Source organism: Stylophora pistillata, chromosome 14 (genome assembly GCF_964205215.1).
Source record: "Stylophora pistillata chromosome 14, jaStyPist1.2, whole genome shotgun sequence".
Classification (NCBI taxonomy): Eukaryota; Metazoa; Cnidaria; class Anthozoa; order Scleractinia; family Pocilloporidae; genus Stylophora; species Stylophora pistillata.
The window spans coordinates 6,562,997-6,577,046 of record NC_142532.1 but is presented as its reverse complement, the minus strand read 5'-3'; the positions used below and the strand labels follow the sequence as shown (position 1 = coordinate 6,577,046).

At 39.5% G+C, this 14,050-nt stretch overlaps 2 long non-coding RNA genes and 1 other non-coding gene across 3 annotated transcripts in view; 2 read left to right on the top strand and 1 right to left on the bottom strand.

Annotated features, from left to right (window-relative positions):
• Window positions 1-14,050, top strand: part of LOC148716280 (uncharacterized) — a 279,731-nt gene that overhangs the window by 60,603 nt on the left and 205,078 nt on the right. The gene's annotated exons all lie outside the window — the stretch shown is intronic.
• On the top strand, window positions 528-2,874 carry LOC111345566 (uncharacterized). Its single transcript, XR_015995535.1, has 2 exons — window positions 528-1,617; window positions 1,751-2,874. It is a non-coding gene; the product is annotated as an uncharacterized LOC111345566 (transcript).
• On the bottom strand, window positions 4,351-5,838 carry LOC148716302 (uncharacterized). Its single transcript, XR_015995065.1, has 3 exons — window positions 5,721-5,838; window positions 5,168-5,421; window positions 4,351-4,670 (listed from the first exon to the last, which is right to left on the bottom strand). It is a non-coding gene; the product is annotated as an uncharacterized LOC148716302 (long non-coding RNA).

Genomic DNA, 14,050 nt, shown 5'->3' with positions numbered 1-14,050 from the left:
GTGGACATGTATCGGGCACCCCAGTCTGTGTCTGGAACAGAATTACCGGACAAACTTCATATGTACTCACTCCGTGTACGAGGACTCAAGTGTTGAGTTGGGTAACGCTATTCTAAAGTTCTGGGAGATAGAAGATGGCGGATTACAGGTGAAGACCAAGACACTAAAGCCAGAAGACAAAGTCGCACTTGAAGCACTTAAGAAGACAATAAAGTTTGAGGATGGATGATACGAGGTTGGAGTACCCTGGAAGGAAGAAAAGCCCTTCATGCCAGACAACTACAAAACAGCGCTAAGACGGTTGCAGAACACAGAGAAACGTTTATGTAGATATCCAGAAATTGGAAAGTGCTATTCAGACCTAATTAATCAGTACGAAGCCAAGGGGTATATAAGAAAGGTTTTAGAGACGGAGAAAAAACCCAGCGAATCATGGTATTTGCCCCACTTCGCTGTCATAAGGCCAGATAAAGAAACAACAAAAACAAGAATCGTGTTTGATGTGTGCACTGAGTGACGGGATTTCTCTGAACGACGTCATACACCAAGGACCCAAGTTGCAACGTGAACTTTTCAGTGTTTTACTACGATTTTGCAAGAACCCCGTAGCATTGGTGTGTGACATTGCAGAAATGTACTTTCGAATAAGCCTAGCACCAGAAGACAGACCCTTTCATAGATTCTTGTGGAGATCGTTGGATCAGACCAGGACGCCGGACGTGTATGAGTTTAATAGAGTAGTTTTTGGAGTGAATTCGTCACCATTCCAAGCTCAGTTTGTCACTCAAGAGCATGCACAGAAGCATAAAGAAGAATTTCCAATGGCAGCAGAAACGATTTTGAAGTCAACATACATGGACAATAGCATGGACTCTACTTCAGATGATCAAAAAGGAATAGAGCTATATAAGCAGTTATCGGAGCTGTGGGGAAGAGCCGGAATGCACGCGAGAAAATGGCTATCGAATTCACCGAAGGTGCTGGAGGATATACCAGTCGACGACAGGGCTTCTGAGGTAACTTAAGACCAGGGCCATCTAGCATCGCTAAAGACGCTTAGGATACTTTGGGTTCCTGAGGAAGACTTGTTTACCTACAAGGCACACCCACCGGGGAAGGAATTACAACTTACAAAGCGTAGTTTTCTCAAGAGTATCGCAACACTCTTTGATCCTTAAGGTTTTCTGGCACCATACATTGTTCGTGCCAAAATCATTCTCCAAGAAATGTGGATCACTGGGATAGACTGGGATGAACCAATGAAAGAGGAACAAGCAAAGGAGGCAAGACAATGGTTCCAAGAGCTCAATTCTCCACAGTACGTACAAGTTCCCCGATGCCTACAACCTAACTTTGGTGGACTGATTTCAACAAGTTTACATTCATTTGCTGATGCTTCAACAATGGTGTATGGAGCAGTGGTGTACATAAGAAGCGAGTACAAAAGCGGGATGGTTGCTGTACGAATGGTCGCTTCTAAATCAAAGGTCGCACCTCTGACAGCCATGAGTATAGTACGACTGGAGTTGATGGGCACGGTGTTGGGTTTGAGATTGAGTGTGTTGATAGCAAGGGCACTAGACATTGATCCAAGCATAACCACGTATTGGTCAGACAGTATGAACGTGCTGTGGTGGATACACCGACCAAGTAGAGTTTTCAAGTCATTTGTAGCAGACCGAATCAGAGATCCAATCATCAAGTAATCCTAACCAATGGAGATACGTACCAACCAATGAGATTCCGGCAGATTTTGTTACGAGAGGGCTGACAGTCCCAGAACTTGCTGAGAAGAATTCATGGTGGGAAGGACCAAGTTACCTGAAGGAGAAACCATCAGAATGGCCGATAAACAAGCTCACAACTGTCAGGGCATCTGATACGGAGGTCAGGAAGAGCAACAAGTGCCAGCTAGACCCCAGCGATGGAAGAGACAGAATGATGGTAACAATCGAAGGAGACGGTGAATCGCGCTTAGAGCCAAAACGTTTTTCGAGTTGGTTGCGACTAACCAGAATCCAAGCGAGGATTTACCGCTTCTTGAAAAACTGCTTACTTCCAAATGGTAGACGAACAAGGGGTGAGCTGACTGTCGAGGAAATCCAAGATGCTGAGATCAGAATCATAAAAGCCGCACAGAGGTTGTTTAAAGAAGAGTGTTCAGCGCTATCCTCTGGAAAACCACTTCCCATGAGCAGTAAATTGCTTACATTAAAGCCAAGACTGGACGAAGACGGCGTAGTGAGATCCGATGGTCGATTAGAGAATGCCGAATACTTACCATACGATGTCAAGTATCCCATAATATTGCCAAGAAAAGAGTGGGTAACAAAACTGATAGTAAGGTGGTATCATCAACAAGGAAATCACCCATCAGGGACACACCAAACGTTGGCAATGCTTTCGTCGCGTTTCTGGCTAATGCAACGTCGAGAAGAAATTAGAGAATGCAAAGGAGAATGTTATGAGTGTCGAAGAAGAAAGGCAAAGGCAGCTCAGCAGGTTATGGCACCTCTGCCAAAGATCAGGTTGAAGATGCCACCTCGTGCTTTCTCTCGCACAGCAGTGGATTTTGGAGGCCCATTTATGATGATCCAAGGAAGAGGAAAGCGTAGGGCCAAACGATACCTTTGCCTGTTCACATGTTTAACTTCGAGAGCTTTACATCTAGAGATTGCATATGGTCTCGACACTGATTCGTTTTTGAATGCGTTTTGTCGAATGGCAAGTCGGCGAGGACTGCCAGAAGAAATGATCTCTGATAATGGAAACAATTTCGTGGGAGCTGATCTAGAACTGCGAGAGCTAATAGAGAAACTAGACAAAGACAAGATTGCAAGTTCAACTGCTAATAGAGGAGTAACCCTCCTCTAGCCCCTCACTTTGGGGGGGCGTACATGAGATGATGATCAAGATAGCTAAGAAAGCAATATATGGTATATTAGGAAATGCTGATGTAACAGACGAGGAGCTAATAACCACCTTTACAGATCAGTGGAAAGTTCGCTCCAGAATCCGTGGACGAGACAGATTTCAATCTTCGTAAAAGATGGAGACGCATTCAAGAACTAATTCACCACTTTTGGAATCGATGGATGCGAGAATGGTTGCCGAAGTTGAATGCCAGGAAAAAGTGGTTCAAACACGGCAAAGACTTAAAAGTTGGTGATATAGTACTGGTAATATCTCCGGATACGCCACGAGGACAATGGCCTTTGGGCAGAATAGCTGAGACGATTCCCGGAAAAGATGGACAAATGAGAGTTGCCAAAGTTAGAATTGGTCAGAAGATCTTTGAAAGGCCCATATCAAAGTTATGTCCTCTGGAGTGCAAAACAGATGACTGACAGATGATGGATAAGGATGCAGAGTTCTACAGTCGATGAACCTATGGCCCATTGAGGAAGGGAAGGATGGACAGAAGACATGTTATTTGGCACGTTTATCGATTATCCTATGATTTCCAGAACATTCTTGATTAGTCCTTTGAGAAAGTTCTAGTGGTGTCGACATGAGTACGTGACGTCTATTTATAGAAACTCGAGTTGTTTACCATAAATTCTGGAAAATTCTATGATGTAATGTTACTAAAAATAGTCGTGTTGTAAATCTGATAATCTTCTAGAAAGATTGTAAGGAACTATATAAGAAGGTGCAGTAGGTTGTTGCATTTAGACAAAAAAGAGGAAAAAGAAGAAAAAGAAGAGAAAAAGATGAAGGAAATAAAGGATTTAGTGAAAACAATTCATTTTAAGGTTTATCACGAAACCAACCACGTTTCTGGAAGATCTATGGAAATCTCCATGCACATGTCTGAGATCAAATATTACCAAGGATCTTGCATTTTACCATGCAAATTGTTCGACATTTGTAGATCTATGGAAATTTCAGTTTACCAGATCAGGGGAGGTTTGTAGTTTCCGTCAAGATTAACTGCAACAAATTATGCTACCTCAGGCAGTACTCCTTCAAAGTTATCTACCTCGGTGACCACAGCCGTCTGCCTTCTATAAGCTCCACTGTACATCTGCAATTGTAAACGAATTATAAATTGTGTCAAGTCATCTACACAACTTTATTTAATTCAAAGGACAATTATGTGAAAGCCTTTTGATAGGCAAGTGTGTGTGTGGTCACAAGTAAAGGAAAATTCAGCTGTGGCTGACACTACATGAATAAAACACACAATGGAAAGGTTTGGTGGGCACGTACATACACTTTAGCCAAAATAGCTAAGTTTGCATAAGTAGGAAGCTTGAGTTGAGCATACATTGTATGTCTTAATTTTGAGCATAAATCACCTCTCAGAGGAGCAACTTGAGTTCTGACCATATCATGCATGTATCCACATCCTCAGGGACACCTTCAGGTTTTTGCCCCAGAAAACCCAGACTATTCCCAGCAGCCTCCACTTGTTTTTGTCTTCCTTTAACTCTTTCCTTGTTTGTAATGATTTCTTTCAATGGCCAAGTAACTGTCCTTTCTGTTGGATGCCATCTGGTATCTTCGGGGTTCACAAGTATTGATGCCCAATCCTCTTTATGTTGTTACAGAAACAATCTTGATCTGAAATACTTTTCAATTTCTGATCTGAGCCATTGAAGCTCAAGCTTCCCTGTATCTGAAGCAACATAATCTGGGGGGACATCTACATTTATTTCTGCATCAGCCTGACATAAATAATGAAAAGCAGGCTTAAAAAAAACTGTAGCAAAAACACTTATTCTAAGAAATTTCATATTTGAAGGACATGAATCAGACAGTAGAGAATGAAATGACCTCAACTATAAATAAGCTTCTAATTAGTAACTTGCAGTAATACCATCAAGCTGTAACAACAACAACAACAACAACAACAACAACCTTTATTTATGTGTCAAATCTAAAATAGCAGTTATACAACCACTAACTGGGGACACTAAATACTACCTAAAAAAACGAGATCAGTTTACGATTTTTCAAATAGTGCTTGTCATTGTTATTAATATTATTATCATTGGTCTTGTATAATGCTAAGAATTAAAATGTAAGATCATCACACTCCAACTGAGCAAAACAGGTAATATCTTCAGTGTATGAACAGAGTATAATTATTAATGGAAAGTATTGTTGATATTTTTTGTTTAAATTCTTCATTCTCCGTTGCACAGCAGATATTTCCACTTACTTTCACTACAGTTAACCACTGTTCTGGATCAGGGTTTACTGGTTTCCAGTTTTCCCTTTTGTCACTCCCCCAGTTCTTGTACTGCATAACAACTTTTCCTGAAGGAGCTTTTGTAAATTTAAAAGCATGACGATTTGAGATGTTGTGGAGCACAGTTGAAAAGGGAGACATCCACTCCTTCACAGCAAAAACATGCTCAACCTCTACAGCCTTTGGAGTTGGGGTGTAATGACTCCCAAAGGAGGTCAGAAGCTCTACCAATTAACAAGAGAAAACATTTTAAGATATTGTATCCATCCATATTGTCAGGAGAGGATACCTAAACATCAATCAATTGAAGGCTTAAAATATAACTACATGACCATCTCAATAATTATACAAATCTACCCTTCTGCAGATATTTTCTTTTCATTTTGTTTGTTAATTGAATGACACCAGCTTACATATATATGGTATCAATGTCAAATGGCAGGTGGTCAAATTTTAAAGGATAAATTCATAACAGTGATTTTCCAAGCTAGAAGTTCACTGATTGCATTCCTCCTAACAGTACCTTTAAAGGTTCTTGTGTCCTTCTTTACCAGAATTATTCAGAAAGCCTGTAAGACACAATTTAATATGACTATCAATTAACAACAACATATGTGTAAAGTTAGAATTTTGAAGCTGGCAATAGTATCATCCCAGCAGTGAAACTTTGACTAAGTATTCAACAGCATTAATGAGATGGTTGCGCAATGTAACTATTCTCAAAGAGAGTTCCTCTCAACTTAATTCAATGAAAATGAAACTCTGATTCTCACTTGTTAAACATCTACAGGGCCCAGTTGTTCAAAGGCCGATTAGCTCTAACCCAGGAATAAATTTTAATCCAGGTTTCTAAATTTCTCTAATCAAAAGCCATTTTGGGATAATTTTCCTAGTTCTTTTTAGGACATTCAATCATCAAATTGTAGACAAATGGAATTAAGCTGAATTTTCTTTCAGAGCTTTCAGATCTGAAATCAAATTTCACACTAACCCTGGGTTATCTCAACACAGCTTTGAACAACCCAGCCCTGGTCAACAGCTTCATGAGTGTGTCCAACCATTAAGGAAATTTTTTTCATGATCACTGTAATCCCAACCCCATAGTGCCAGTAGATTGTCGCAAATCATTAATTATAAATTATTAAGATAAACTATTCATTGAAATGTACCACTTTTCAAACTTCATTTCCTTATGAGCAGTACAACGTACATACCTTAACGATTTGTACTCGATCGAGGCTTCCCTTTGTCCACTAAGACATTAAGGGATGCTTTGAAGGTCATTGGGAAACAAACATGAGGAATTACGTTATAAGGGGATGGTTACAAATACGTTTTATTTAATTTAGTCTGATATATGATTTAGACAATCTACAAGAAGAAACTTGTTGGTACAACTAAGTACAACATAAGGTACAACATTGGTACAACATAAGGTGTACTGTACCTTTCAATTGGTTTGGCATGCATCCATATAGCCGATTAAGTATGATTTGCCTTTTTTGCAGCGAGTTATCGCCCTGAAGATTCATACGAATCATGCACATCTCTGCAAGATTCGTGGCTTCTAAGCATTTCTCAGCACAACATTCAGATTTTGTTGCTATAAATATAAAGAAACCCACAGAATTGACAAATATTTCGTAAATTATGAGTGGATATTAGCCTAAACCTCAGACGGTCTGAATCTGCTTGCTCAAATATCTGTAATAATCCCGAGAGCGCCCTTGGATCATCTGACAAGCAGGCTAAATAATCGCCTTCGTGCCTTAATTTTGCAGTTAATGACTGTCGAATGTCGATCATACACAACAAAAACAGCGAAAACAAATCACCCAAGTAGCCTCTTTTCCTCTCTCTACCAAAAACGACCAAAACGTTTACTCTTCCCCACTTCTTCTGCTGTATATGGTATAGCCAGCAACGAAATAATATTGGCTGATTGATTTTTTTTTTTTTTAAGTTGGCTGTTTTGGTGTTTACGTTCACTCTGTAATGGCTATTTCGAACCCAATCTCTCAATAAACGACACCAAGGAATGGGTGACGATATGTCATTGCAGGAGTTCGTGATACTTCCTTATCTAATTACCAAAATTATCGCTTTGGTTAGAGTCTCACCTTCTTTCAAAGAAGCAGCATGACTCTTCCCGCAATCGCAACCTTCAGGTTTTTTTTCACTTTGCGAACTTTTCCCTCGGTATAAACGTGTTTCTTTGCTCACTAGCTTAGAAATATCAATTTCTCCTCTTTTATTATTACTACATGCATAATTTGGTTAAGATGACAACAGTACTAAGAAGGTATGATGAAACTTTCTAAATTGCAGACAATTTGTGTCTTTGTCAGATATTTTAAAATCAGAACTTGAAATATCTTATATTATCAGGTCAGGCATTCCTTCCACCTTCCCCGTACATAGTAAAGGCTTAAAATAAGTAACTGAGTAGTAGGGATAAGGCGGGTTCTGGAACAAAATCATTAAATTATCATACTGTCACGATAATTTAATACAAAATCATCTTTTCGCATTTTCAAATTCAAATTATTCAAGCCAACCGATTGCGTGTGTGTCCACTCTGTTTGAAAGAATGACTCGCTTGTCATCATCGGCGGACAGAGCGACTTTGTTGATCTCCTCCATAGAAATCTCATGCTTTCGACTACGAAGCGTGTTCATCTTCCGATACTGTTTTCCACCACCAAACAGACATCTCTTACAGTCATCAAAGCTGATGGTACTCTCCACCACTCCCGTCTTTACTCCCTTGCACTTCTTCTTCTCATCTCCCCCATCAAACATCTTGTAGCTGTACAGCTTCGCCCTCAGACCGACAAACTCCTCAATGATTTTTCCACCCGCCTCATCCTTGAACTTTCCAATGACTTTCTTGTTCACCCCAGTTAGTATCCCAGAAGAATGCTCTTTCGGAATGTTGCTTGTGTCAAACAGACAATCCACATCATCAATTATGTCTTTGTAAAAATCCTCAGTCTGAATCTCATAGCAGAGACTGTCAGTGTCGGTGAAAAGAAGCTTTGCTCTGTCTCCGTACTTGGATTTGATGTAGTTGTAATGAAAGTCATACATCAGAGTCTTGCTGAGATCGAGGATGCACATTCCGAGATAGAGAGGTTTGTTGAAGAGAAGTTGCGTCTTTCTCATCTCAATCGCACAGAGATTCTCGGAGAAGATGGTGCAGTGTTTGAAGTTGACCTTATTTACCAACTTCTTTGCCTTCTCTTCTGAGTTGACAAGTTTTACATCAACCCGTTTCCGAATATTCTCCATCGTCTTGCCATATACAGAGTTGTTCATAAGCTTGAAAAAGTCTTTCTCAAAGTCGTTGTCACCCTTAGCTCTCAACTCTGTATTCAAATCGATGTACTTTTTCATCCAAGGACTCTCTTCAAACCTGATGATACGGTGAATCTTTCCAATCTCAATTCCAAGACTCATGTAAAGCTTCAAAGTCTCATGGTGAATGATGTACTTCTTTTTACCATAAAAGGTGCAGACCAACTTTTTTACTTTTCCAATCAACAGATTCTCAGGAGCGAGGGGATAATCATTAAAGTGATCGTACAGCTCTTCCTTAACAGGAAGCAAATCAACCTCAAGAATGCAAGGAAAATTCTTCCAATCTTCAAAGTCTTTCTCATCTACCCATTCGAAGCCATGGGTTGGCAGACTCTTGCTCATCACCCAACTGTAGAGGTTGTTTGCGTCAAGATACGTGATAAACTTTGAAGGTTCGCTCTTGTCAAACTTCTCTCCCATATATCTGTTGTTGGCTTTCGAGTGTCTTGTCGTGATCATCGGAATCTCTCCACGAACTCCTTTCTCAAACATATGCAAAATATTTGGGTCACTCAACAGCTCGAGATTTATCTCAGTCATCTTGAGACATGCATCCCAAGCCAAACCTGGTGCAGTGTAGTACCAGCAGGGATCGAGGTCGTAGTTCTCCTTGCAAACCTTTCAAAAGTTTTCAAAAACGTCGCATAGCAGGAGAACATCACTTCGATTGTAAAGATTGTGATAATCTCCCATCGTCTTCATTCCGAAGGTTTTCCATACTTCCTGTGCATGACCATATTCTTCTTCAGAGATACCACTACCGCTGAGAACAGAGAAGACAGCGCTGCGTGATGGAAGAACAGTCCCATCAAGCTTGTCGATAGAATCCATCCACTCATAGGGATAGACACCCTTTCTCTTCAACAGGTCAAGCTTCTCCCCATCGAAGTATCTTCCTGTGTTCTCAAAAGAGTCACCCTTTTTGTCGAGGTTGTTGACAAGCTTGGCAAGACAGGAAGCCATGAATTTGAAGCTGTCAATGAACCTCAACTCTCTCTTAACATCAACGTCTTTTTCTTTCTTTTCATCGAAAAACTTGTCAACCACAATGCTCTTTGTGAAGCTGATGTATTTTTCTTCGTTGTTAGGAATGCAATTAATATCACCTTCTGAGACGCTGAGATTTCTGACAAAGAGATGCGTGTCATAGTTTGCCAAGTTGTGAAAGACAACTGGAGTGAATTTCGGACGTTGAAATCTCAGGTTGCAACTGTTATGCGCAGCTCCTCGAAATTTGCCGGTGTAATGACAATGATCACTAACCTTCGTGTCTTCCTTCTTGAAATCCTCCCCACTGATCCAACAGCACGTTGCGTTTTCAAAGATTTCAACCTCGCTGTCTTCGAAGATCATCTCTTGTGCGGGATGGTTTTCGTATATTGCCTTAACCTCCTCTTCAAGCATGTCAACAAATATCTGCGCAACATCCTCATCCTCAGACTTTGCTGTGTACTCAACCAGTTTCGAATGTTTGTTATCGAAAGAGCATTTGACAAAGTAGCAAAAACTCACCGGGATATGTTTCTGCTTCTTCTCGGTGTAACAAATCTCAGGATTCGGTTGAACGGTGTGCAAAGGTTTGATGATCGACTCAAAGTCAGCATAGATGACGAACGGCATATCTATCGTCCTGTAGTGGTTTTTGAAAGAGAGAAAAGTTCCCTCCTTTGCCATAATTTCTCTCACAGCCTCATTGTCTTGACATAACTCAGAATGTATGTTTAACACTTTCTGAGTTCCGAAATGATTGAGACATCTCTTACAGATAAACTTTTTGTTCTTCTTCTTCGATAAGTCACTCGATACGAGCCGACTAAAATCTTTGATGAGACAGTAATGCTTTTTCTCACCGTCAGAGATGAGAAGAAAGTAGTATAGGACTTGGGGCTGCCAGACCAAAACGCCAAAAATGGTAAAAAATCAAGCTTTACCAAAGCAATTTATATCATTCTTCAACTGATTCGCAGCGATTCATTTTCGATAGGCTCAGGACGACTTGATTTTCACCCTCTATAAAACCAAGAATAGTGAAAAATGAAGCTCTACCAAAACATTTTTTATCATTTTTCAACGAATTTTTAACAATTTTTTTAATAAGCTTAGGACGACTTAATTTTCACTCTCTGTGGAACTAATTATGACTTCTGGTTCATTCATTACAAACTGATTTATATCATTATTAACCCTCATTATTCACAAGTTTGATAAAAAAAAACACTTAAAGAAAAAAACACGTAATTTTTTAAGTACAGATTTTCTGAAGTAAGAAATTTGGAAAAAAATCAAACTTTGCCATGGTATAGTTACTAAGGTTAAAGCAAAGAATTGCCAACATCACCGAGCGGCTGTCTATGAATTAAGACTTACGGCTCAATCAACAATTTCAGTGACTCAATCGGCCATCACAATTTATATTTGTTTCAGTTAATTTCAAAACATTTTAATCGGTTTCTTTCAACTTGTTACTAAACAGTAAAAAATGAGCATGTTGGCGTCTACTTTTCCAGTTATCAGTGGTGAACGGTACCCTAATATTATGATAACTCGCCCAAACAGCAGCACATATATCCCTCGAATGGTTAAGTAAACCATTTAAAAGTCGATTTATTTTTCAGAGAAGAAAACTTGTCAGCAGTATTTATGATTTCAATACAATTGTGCCACACAAAAAGGCAATGGAAATTTCCATGTAATACTCATTCACGTATACTTAACATTATCAATCATTGTTAAACAAAATTGAACGGGTACATGGAAATTTCCACGTAATGCCCATTTGCGCGTAAAAAAATAATTTCAAACACCTTTGGCCATTAAACGGGTCCATGGAATTTTCCATGTACATGTAATACTTACTCGCGTATACAAAACAGTATCAAACATTCTTAATCAAAACAGGTACATAGAAATTTCCATGTAATACTCATTTACGTATACAAACAGTATCAACCATTCAGAACCAATTTAAACAGGTACAAGGAAATTTTCACGTAATACTTATACGATTTCATTGTGCCGGATAGTGCCTCACCAAAATGATCTATGGAAATTTCCATGAAATATTTATCCTCGTATACAAACAGCATCAAACAGTCCTGACCAAAGCGGTACCGGTATGTGGAAATATCCATGTAATACCCTTTCACACGCAAATAATAATAATAATTTCAAACTTTCTTGGCCCAAAATGGGTGTATGGAATTTTATAGTGACATGTTTATAGTGTCCGCAATTCCTTTTCAAAACAAGTTTATGGAAATTTTCATGTAATACTCATTCGAATATTCAAAATAGTATGTTTCATGTTTTGCTAAACAAATTCTCCACTCGTCGTTATCTTTGGACCCTGATCCCGGCTTGCATGCTGAACGGATCAGCGTGACAGCTTCTTTCCTAAAACCAGAAACAGGCTTCTCGTCCTTATATACGGATAATAAGTTCACGTTCCTTTGAACTGACAGTTTGAGGCAGAAACTCACTGAAACACATAAAAATAAGGGATAAACAAGTTATTACTTTTTGCAGGTATTGGCATTGTTTACAGATGTTTTGACTGCACGTTACTGCAAGTCAGCAATTTTGTCTCACTTCTTTTAGCAATTCAGTAACTGTATTATGGCATAGAAAATAAAGGAGTCAATGTCTGTAAAATGTGCAGCTTAAGTACATTTTATTTGTATAATTGTGTCTTACCTAGAGTAGACGAGTCTCCAAACAATAATACAATCCCTCTTGGAGGCACGAAAAGCTTTATGATGTGCTGCATGAGGTCCACCTCATTCTCAGCCACAAACCAATTTGTGGCACTTTTCGATGTGTGCCAACAATAATGACACTGGCTCTTACGTTTACGTTTGTCGACGTAAACGTCGTAATTGACAAGGTCTCAGCATCAAAAGAAAATGGTTCACTTGGTTGTACGGAAATAGTGTTTGACTCATTCTCACCTCACCGTTTTTTTGGCTTGATTTTCCTCGCAGCCACTGGTAGAGGAACTATTTGCAGGTCGTTTGTCAGAACTTGACGTGGGGAACAATTTTACTTCTAGTAATTTTCTGACTTGTTTTCCAAATCTTGAAATGTCAGAAATTTCTCGGTACAACAGTTTATTGAGGTCGTCGGTGGGATTTAAGAACAACTTGAAACGTCCGGGAGAAGACTTTTTCCGAGGTTTATTTTACCTAAGAAATAATGAATGCCGTTTGAAATATCATAAAACCATTTTACCGTATCTTTTACGAATTACATTGGTGCGAAAAGTAAATTCGATTGAAAATGCGGCATCGCCGGCTCCGTCCAAACACGTTTAGCGGAAACGGAGACCAGAAGTGGAACTTTCTTGCGGCATTTTTGAAAAGTGTTACAGATTGATTGCTATTGTTCTCGCATTGCAAAATGCTTTAAATTTGTGTGGGAAATTTCATGTAAAAGGTAGTAAAATTTGAGAGTAAATGGTCAGAGTAAGCTAAACGCCGAAAGGAGGGAAATCTATTGCTTTAGACAGGCCAAGTTTACTCAGTGCGGACCTTTTTGGAAGCCAAATCAAATGCAGCTAATCTAAGACACAAGAACATTTTTTCCTCCTAACTTATTTTTCTATTGCACGATAGAAAATGATCCTTATCTCGTACAAACTCAAAATGATCTTTCTTAGAGCAAATTCTCTTTTCTTCTGACCGAAGCTTAAATTTTTCAGAATTCTCGAAACGAAACGTACCTTGAGTTTCCTTCGATCTTCACTCGCAGGCTTCATGTGAACCACAGACCCAGGATTAGTGCCATCCTGCGCTAGAATGGATGATTTATTGTAATGATGCAGTGTGCTGGCGCACCTCTCCGTTTTCTGTTTTCGGGAAGTACCACTTTCTGTTGGAATAGTGCCGCTTTTCCCTTTTTCTTTCTTTCGAGTAAGGTAGCGAGGACCCTCTACCACGTGTTGTTGCCATATCTTTTCACTAACTGAGTTTTTTGATCCTGGCTTGTCAAATAGCTGACCTGCATGAACCCTAAAGAATGTGCGACCACCATTTTGAATTGAGATCATTTAAGCCGTATCGTTTGTTTATTGGTTAATATGCACACCCCATAAGAAATTATTTTGTATGCCCGATGACGTAGGAGTTTTCAAATTTCCGACAGCCACATCACGCTGTTGAGGAAACTGTTAGTTTTTTCAAACTGAAATAGGAATACATAAATGGCTATGGATATTATGGATTACTCTAGTTCGGTTGCAGAAGAGCCACTGTCACTCTCGATTCCTTCAAGTCTCGCCGAAGAACCTTCGGTAGAAACATCAGTTACTGAAGAAAGCTTTGAGAGCTGAGCTCCGAGAATAGTAGAGTCAGCCGTGGAGGTATTTCAACCTCTCTTAGCAAGCACGCCTGCCAAACGGAGAAGGGAAGGCTCGATCGACTACCGAATCGTTAGACTCTTCAAGAGCTGAAACACCACTCTCGCCTGAGCACAGAGCTTCCAAAGAGTAAGAAGTAG